Source organism: Myotis davidii, unplaced genomic scaffold, assembly GCF_000327345.1.
Source record: "Myotis davidii unplaced genomic scaffold, ASM32734v1 scaffold964, whole genome shotgun sequence".
NCBI lineage: Eukaryota > Metazoa > Chordata > Mammalia > Chiroptera > Vespertilionidae > Myotis > Myotis davidii.
In genome coordinates, this window is record NW_006298351.1 from 1,839,620 (window position 1) to 1,845,655 (window position 6,036).

At 50.9% G+C, this 6,036-nt stretch overlaps 1 protein-coding gene across 2 annotated transcripts in view; it reads left to right on the forward strand.

Annotated features, from left to right (window-relative positions):
- The window catches only part of GSN (gelsolin), a 54,283-nt gene that overhangs the window by 22,983 nt on the left and 25,264 nt on the right, over nt 1-6,036 (forward strand). The gene's annotated exons all lie outside the window — the stretch shown is intronic.

The window sequence follows — 6,036 nt, forward strand, 5'->3', positions numbered from 1 at the left end:
TCATTCAATCCTTTCCCCTTGGAGACATTTCATACCTAAGGAAATTGAGTCTCAGAGAGAGAACTTACCCAAGCCCCCAGCTAACAACGATCATAGTTTCCTTGTAGGTGCATACTCTGCCCAGCTCTATGCTAAGCCCAAATGTATTTACCTGGTAAAATTCCCACAGCAAGCCTAGGAAGGCATTATAATCCCCATGTTACAGATGAGAAATGGAGGCTCAGAGAGCAGGACTTGCTCAAACCATACAGTTAGAAAGTGGTGGGTCAGGCAGGGACTTCAACCCAGATTTTCCTGGAGGGAGCTCCTTCTAGTCATGCACATTGTTTCTTCCCTCTTGGGAAGCCCTTCCTCTGTGGCACAGGGAGCTGCCTCCTGGGCTCCTGCTCATGCTGGCTCTGGCTGGGGCATCTTAGGCACTGACTTCCCAGGAGGTTTGCTGGTGGAGATTCTGTTCCGCCTTCTACTGGTCTTGCAGCCACAACTCCTGCATTTGGGCCTCCGTGTCCTGTTGCTGATGTGTTTGTGTCTGGGCTCCCCTATTGGTGGGCTACAGGGTACCAGAGTGGCTAGGCAACTTGTCTGAAGCTATTTGCAGTGCAGCTGCTGGCCCAACTCTCCCAGGACCAGCTCCTCCGCCCAAAAAGGGGAGACAGAATGTAAAGTGGGCCCTGGCAGGCAGGGTGCTGGGCTTGCACCCATCGCCAAATCTGGCTGCTTCCAGGGCACAGGGTCAGGAAGTGGTGGGGTCTGGCCTCCTCTGAAGGTCTTGCCCTGGCTCTCAGCACTATGTGGGGTTGCCTCCGGAAGCTGGGAAAGGGCCAGTGGCTCTGGTCCCTGGGATAGTTGGCTTCCTGGAGGTGGCTTGAGCCAAGCCCCGCTGGCTGTTCCCCTGACAGCTGTCCACACCCAGAATAGACTGAGCCAACACAGAGGTCCAGCTGGCCCTTCCAGTGAGCCCTATCACGTCATGGAGACAGGCCTCAGCTCTGGCCTGGTCTCCAAGAGACTTGAGTCTGCTCCTCCAGGTACTTGCATGTGGCTCTGAGAAGTCACGCTCTCGTTCTTGGTGTCATCATCTACAGAGAGAGGATGGACTAATGCTGCTAATGAGTCCTACTGTGTGTAGTGGACTCCAGCAGTCTCTCTCCAGAGCTCCCAACTGTCCTGCAACTGGGCATCACTATAGCTATTTACAAATGAGTGGCCCAAGATTCAGAGAGGGACAGTAATTTGCTCCAGGAAACACAGCCCAGACCTGATCTAAAGGATCTCACTGTGAAGTCTAACCTTTCTCCTGCCCCACTGCTGTCATGTGGTGTGTCAGTGCTGAACAAAGGCCTCTACAAAGAAACCAGACAGTTCAAGAAGAAGGGGACTCACTGTTGGAGAGTTCATACTGTGTGTCGGGCCTTGGGCTGCCTTGCTGCCCTGTGAGTTAGGCATTATTCCCCCAATCCTATATAATAAAGAGGTAATATGCAAATTGACCATCATGCCCTCGCACAAGATGGCCGCGCCCATGTCGTTACAAGATGTCTGCCACAAGATGGCCAGCAGGGGAGGGCAGTTAGGGATGACTGGGCCGGCAGAGTAGGGCAGTTGGGGGTGAGCAGGCCTGCAGGGGAGGACAGTTGAGGGGGACCAGGCCAGCAAGGGAGGGCAGTTGGGGAGATTGAGCCTGCAGGAGAGCAGTTACCGGGCCTCTAGTTTATAGATAAGGAAACAGGCCCTGGTCACAGAAACTGAGTCTCCCAGATTCTTAAACAAGCCTCCTTTCAAGTCCATGGGGCTCTCCAGACCTCACTGAAGTCCTGTCCAGTTTCACTGGGTTTCATAACTGGTGTCTCTGTTTACTGACCATTGTCCTAATTAGCAAAATCCCAGCCAGACGGGCGGGAGCACCCAGAGAACAGCCGTGAGCCAGAGGCAAACAAGCTCCGAGAGGCTTCCCATGAGTGACCAGCTTCTCAGAAATCAAGAACAACAGTGTTTGGGGTGAAGAGAAAAGAACAGGGCGGTGTCTCCTAGGCTGGCCAAGACTTTTTGTACACTGTGGCTGGGGGCGGAGGGGGAGGCCGCTGTTTCCAGGCTCTTGTAGCTGCCTTGGGAGGCCCAGAGAGACCCAGAGACAAGCCTAAGGTCCCAGAGGGTGCAAGGCAGGAGCTAGTTGTGGGGGTCCAGGGACCAACTACAGGGGAGGGATGTGGGTTGTACAACTCCTCCCTGTGGCATATACTGAGAAGCTGCCTAGTGTGTGGTTGGCAAGAGCCAGGAACAACCAAGATCAGAGGTGAAGGGGACCTCTGAGGTCCAGAGAAGGGAAGGAATTAGGATCTGCTCATATAGTGAGTCCTGGAAGAGCCAGGCTGCCCCCCAAGACAAACAAAACAAAACAAAACAAAACTATACCTGACCTGATAGCCCAGGAGTGGCATAGAATATATGTGCCACAGTCCATCTTCCACTCAGTGGCCACAGCCTGGGGACCTTCCTAGGACATGCCTTTGTGCCGGGTGCTCACACAGGTATGTGGGGAGCTAGAGGGCTTTCCTGATGCAGCCTCCTGCCCGGATCTGGGAGGTGTGGTGGGGACGGCTGCCCCTGAGACTCCTGGCTACCAGGCTTGGCTTGGGCTTCACTGGTTTAGCAACTGTAACCCATTACCTGGAAAGGACACTGTGCTCCCTGCCTGGGCCGGATGGTGCCAGGAGGTCCTGCTTGATCTCCCCAGACCTCACTGAGCTTGGGGACTGGAGCCAGCCACACTTGTGTTTGAATCTCAGCAATGCCTCTTTCCAGCTGATTGGCCTTGAGCAAGTAACTGAACCTCCCCGAGTCTTGGTTTATGGGAACTTTAATGCCCGTTTCCCCTGCTATGAAGAGACTCAGTCTTGGACCCCCTTCTTCTCCCAGAGATGTCTGGACCCAGAGGAGAGGTGGCATGCTGCCACTAGTGATGTGGTGCCCCCTGCAGGTCAGGGGTCCTTGATCGTCAGGTTCAGAGGGACCTGTGGAGGTGACCTGGTCCCTCACCACTTTACAGATGGGAATCCTGAGGGTCAGAGACATGTAGGTTCTGGACATGGTTGCACAGCCAGTATCTGGGGAGACTGAGCTAGGAATAACATAGGGGCATGCCCCATCTTTACAATGGAGACCCTGAGGCCCAGGGGAAGATAGTGACTTGTCCAGAATCACCCAGGAAGTCAGTGGTGGAGCCAGGCCTAGCCCTGGGGCCTCTTTTACATCTAGGGATCTTGTTCTTGCACCCAAATCCCCTCCACTCTCCTGAGTGCATCCTCTTTCAGGCAGGGGCAGCATAAGACCATGCTGCCCCCATCACAGGCTCCACACATCACTGCCCTGGAGCGAGAGTTCCTAGGCCGCGGGCTCTCTGGGGCAGGGGCCAGGGCTCCTTCACCAGGTTTCCAGTGCTGAGGGCCCAGGCTCCAGAGCTATGTGGCCGACAAAGCTGCAGGGCCTTTGTGATCATTAACCTGAGAGCCAGTGGCCCTGGGCTGCTTGTCAGACCCCTGGGGCCAAGGCCACGCCATAGCAGCGCTCTGTTAATCGCCAACTGAGGATGTCAGGGACACACTGCTCCAAGAAGGGACTGGGCAGCTGCCCGCTCAGGTCAGTCTGGGGGCTGGGATGACAAGGACATTTCTTCCTACTTGTTTGGATTTTCCAAATTGTCTAATGAGCAGGCATAACTTTAAGCATATTTTAAAAAGATATTTCTAGATCAGTGTTCTGATAAAAAAAAACACACCTAATTGAGTCCAATATATTGAATACATACTTGTAAATAGTTTTTAACCCTACAGCAAGTTTTTTTTTAAAGCAAGTATATTGAGGTATAATCTACATACCATAACAATTCACCCACTGTAAGCAAGCGTCCAGCACTCTGAAGTTTAGTAGATTTTTTGGTTCTGTAATCATCACCATAATCCAGTGTTAGAATGTTTTCATCGCCCTAACATGTTTCCTGGTGCTGACTCCAGCAATCCAGCCACTCACTGCAGCCTCAGGCAGGCTTGGCAACATCTGAGAGGGAAATTCTCCCCATAAGGATGATTGCAAAAACGGATACCCTTATAGAAAAGAGTAGAGGAGCCAATAGTTGTACAATTTGCTTTCTGCCCTTGGAGATCTCGCCATGCTTATTGAGTGCCTACTATGTGCCAGGCACAGTCAGAACTAACTTGTTCTGTTTTCACAGCTGCAGAGTGGCCCATTATATGGCGGCTCCATAATTTATTTGACCAGGCAATTTGGGTCCTTTCCAGTTTTCTGTGTTCCTTTGTAAGTCATTCTGAAGGATGTGGATCTGTGGTTGCTTTGTGTGTTCGGAATTTGGATAACCAAACTGCTGTCCAGAGAGGTGAAGCTGGTTTATGTCTTCATCAGAATGTATGAGAACTGTGGGGTTTTTTATTATCTTCTGAAATGCCTATGGAGATGGAAGAGCTCTCTGAATTTAGGCCTGAGTTGGCCTCCGCAGGCCCTGAGAACTCAGCATCTCCCTGTGATACCCACTACCACCCCACACACTGGGATACAGTTTAGAGTCTTCTGTGTGGCAGACATGCCTGTGTGACTCCTGCCACCCTCTCCAGCCTCATCTTCTCTTGCTCACTGTGTTTCAGACTGGATCCCTCTGTTATTCGCTGCGTGTGCTCTGTGTTTGCTTGCCCTTTGCCCATGCTGTTCCCGCTCTGAAAATGCCTTTTCTTCTTAATTTCCCTCCTTCCTGTCCTTCAACACCCAGGTTACAAGTCCCTTCTCCGTGAAGTCTTCTTATAATCCTTACACTCCGAATCATCTGTGTGTGTGTGTTCCTTTAGCCCTTTATCTGACCCACAGTCCCCCTTAAGTACAGGGAAGCTATGGTGGATGGAGGGCAAACCTGAGCCTGACTAAACCGAAGCTGGGATCTGGGAGGGGCTGGGACAGGTGGCTATAGCTGTGGGGAAGGGGGACGGGAACTCCCACTTACCTCATTGTCAGCCAGGCCATTTTCACACATTGAGACTGATTTAATCCTCAGCAACTACTGTACCCCTTCAGTAGATGAGGTGACTAGGCAGAGAAAGGGAAAGTAACTTACACACAGTGGAGGTGGGAATCAAAGCCAGGTCTCCAACGCCCCAGTTCTCTTTCTTGTCATCACACCAGGCTGTTGGGAAAGGAATTCTGGGAGGCAAAGAAACCTTGGAAATAGAGAAATTGAGTCCAGTAAGGTGGTGAGAGGGAGGAGAGTGGTTGGCGGGACTAGGTGAGTCTGAATAGCACTTCTAACCCAAAGACTGTGTGCCTCAGGAGTAGAGGCTGGAGGAATGGGAAAGGGGCCTGGGAGTGGGGAAAAGGCTTAAACCTTGTCTTCTCCAGGTTGTGTGTGGGGGGGACAATAGATAGAACCTAGAACAAACAAAACAAAACAAAACAAAACGCCCCCAAACAGATCTCATTCATTTATGGATAATAAAGACCATTATAAACTGATGAACAAAAATAGATACAGAGGCAGAGCAGCATTAAACAGACGGTCAAACTACAGCAGGAAGGTTGGGGAGGGTTGGTGGCGGGGCGGGGGGTAAGAGATCAACCAGAGGACTTGTAGATAGAACCGAACAAACAAAACAAAACAAAACAAAACGCCCCCAAACAGATCTCATTCATTTATGGATAATAAAGACCATTATAAACTGATGAACAAAAATAGATACAGAGGCAGAGCAGCATTAAACAGACGGTCAAAAACCAGAAGGAAGGCTGGGGAGGGTTGGCGGGTAAGAAATCAACCAAAGGACTTGTATGCATACATATAAGGAACCAAGGGACACAGACACTAGGGAGGTGAGGGCATGTGATGAGGGTGCGAGTGGCCAGGGAGGGCACAATGTGGGGAGAAGGAGACATATATAATACTATATGTAATACTTGAAACAATAAAGACTATAAAAAGATGAGTTCCTAGAAATATACCTTTAAATATAGTACTTGGCTAACATACAAAAATTCCTTAAT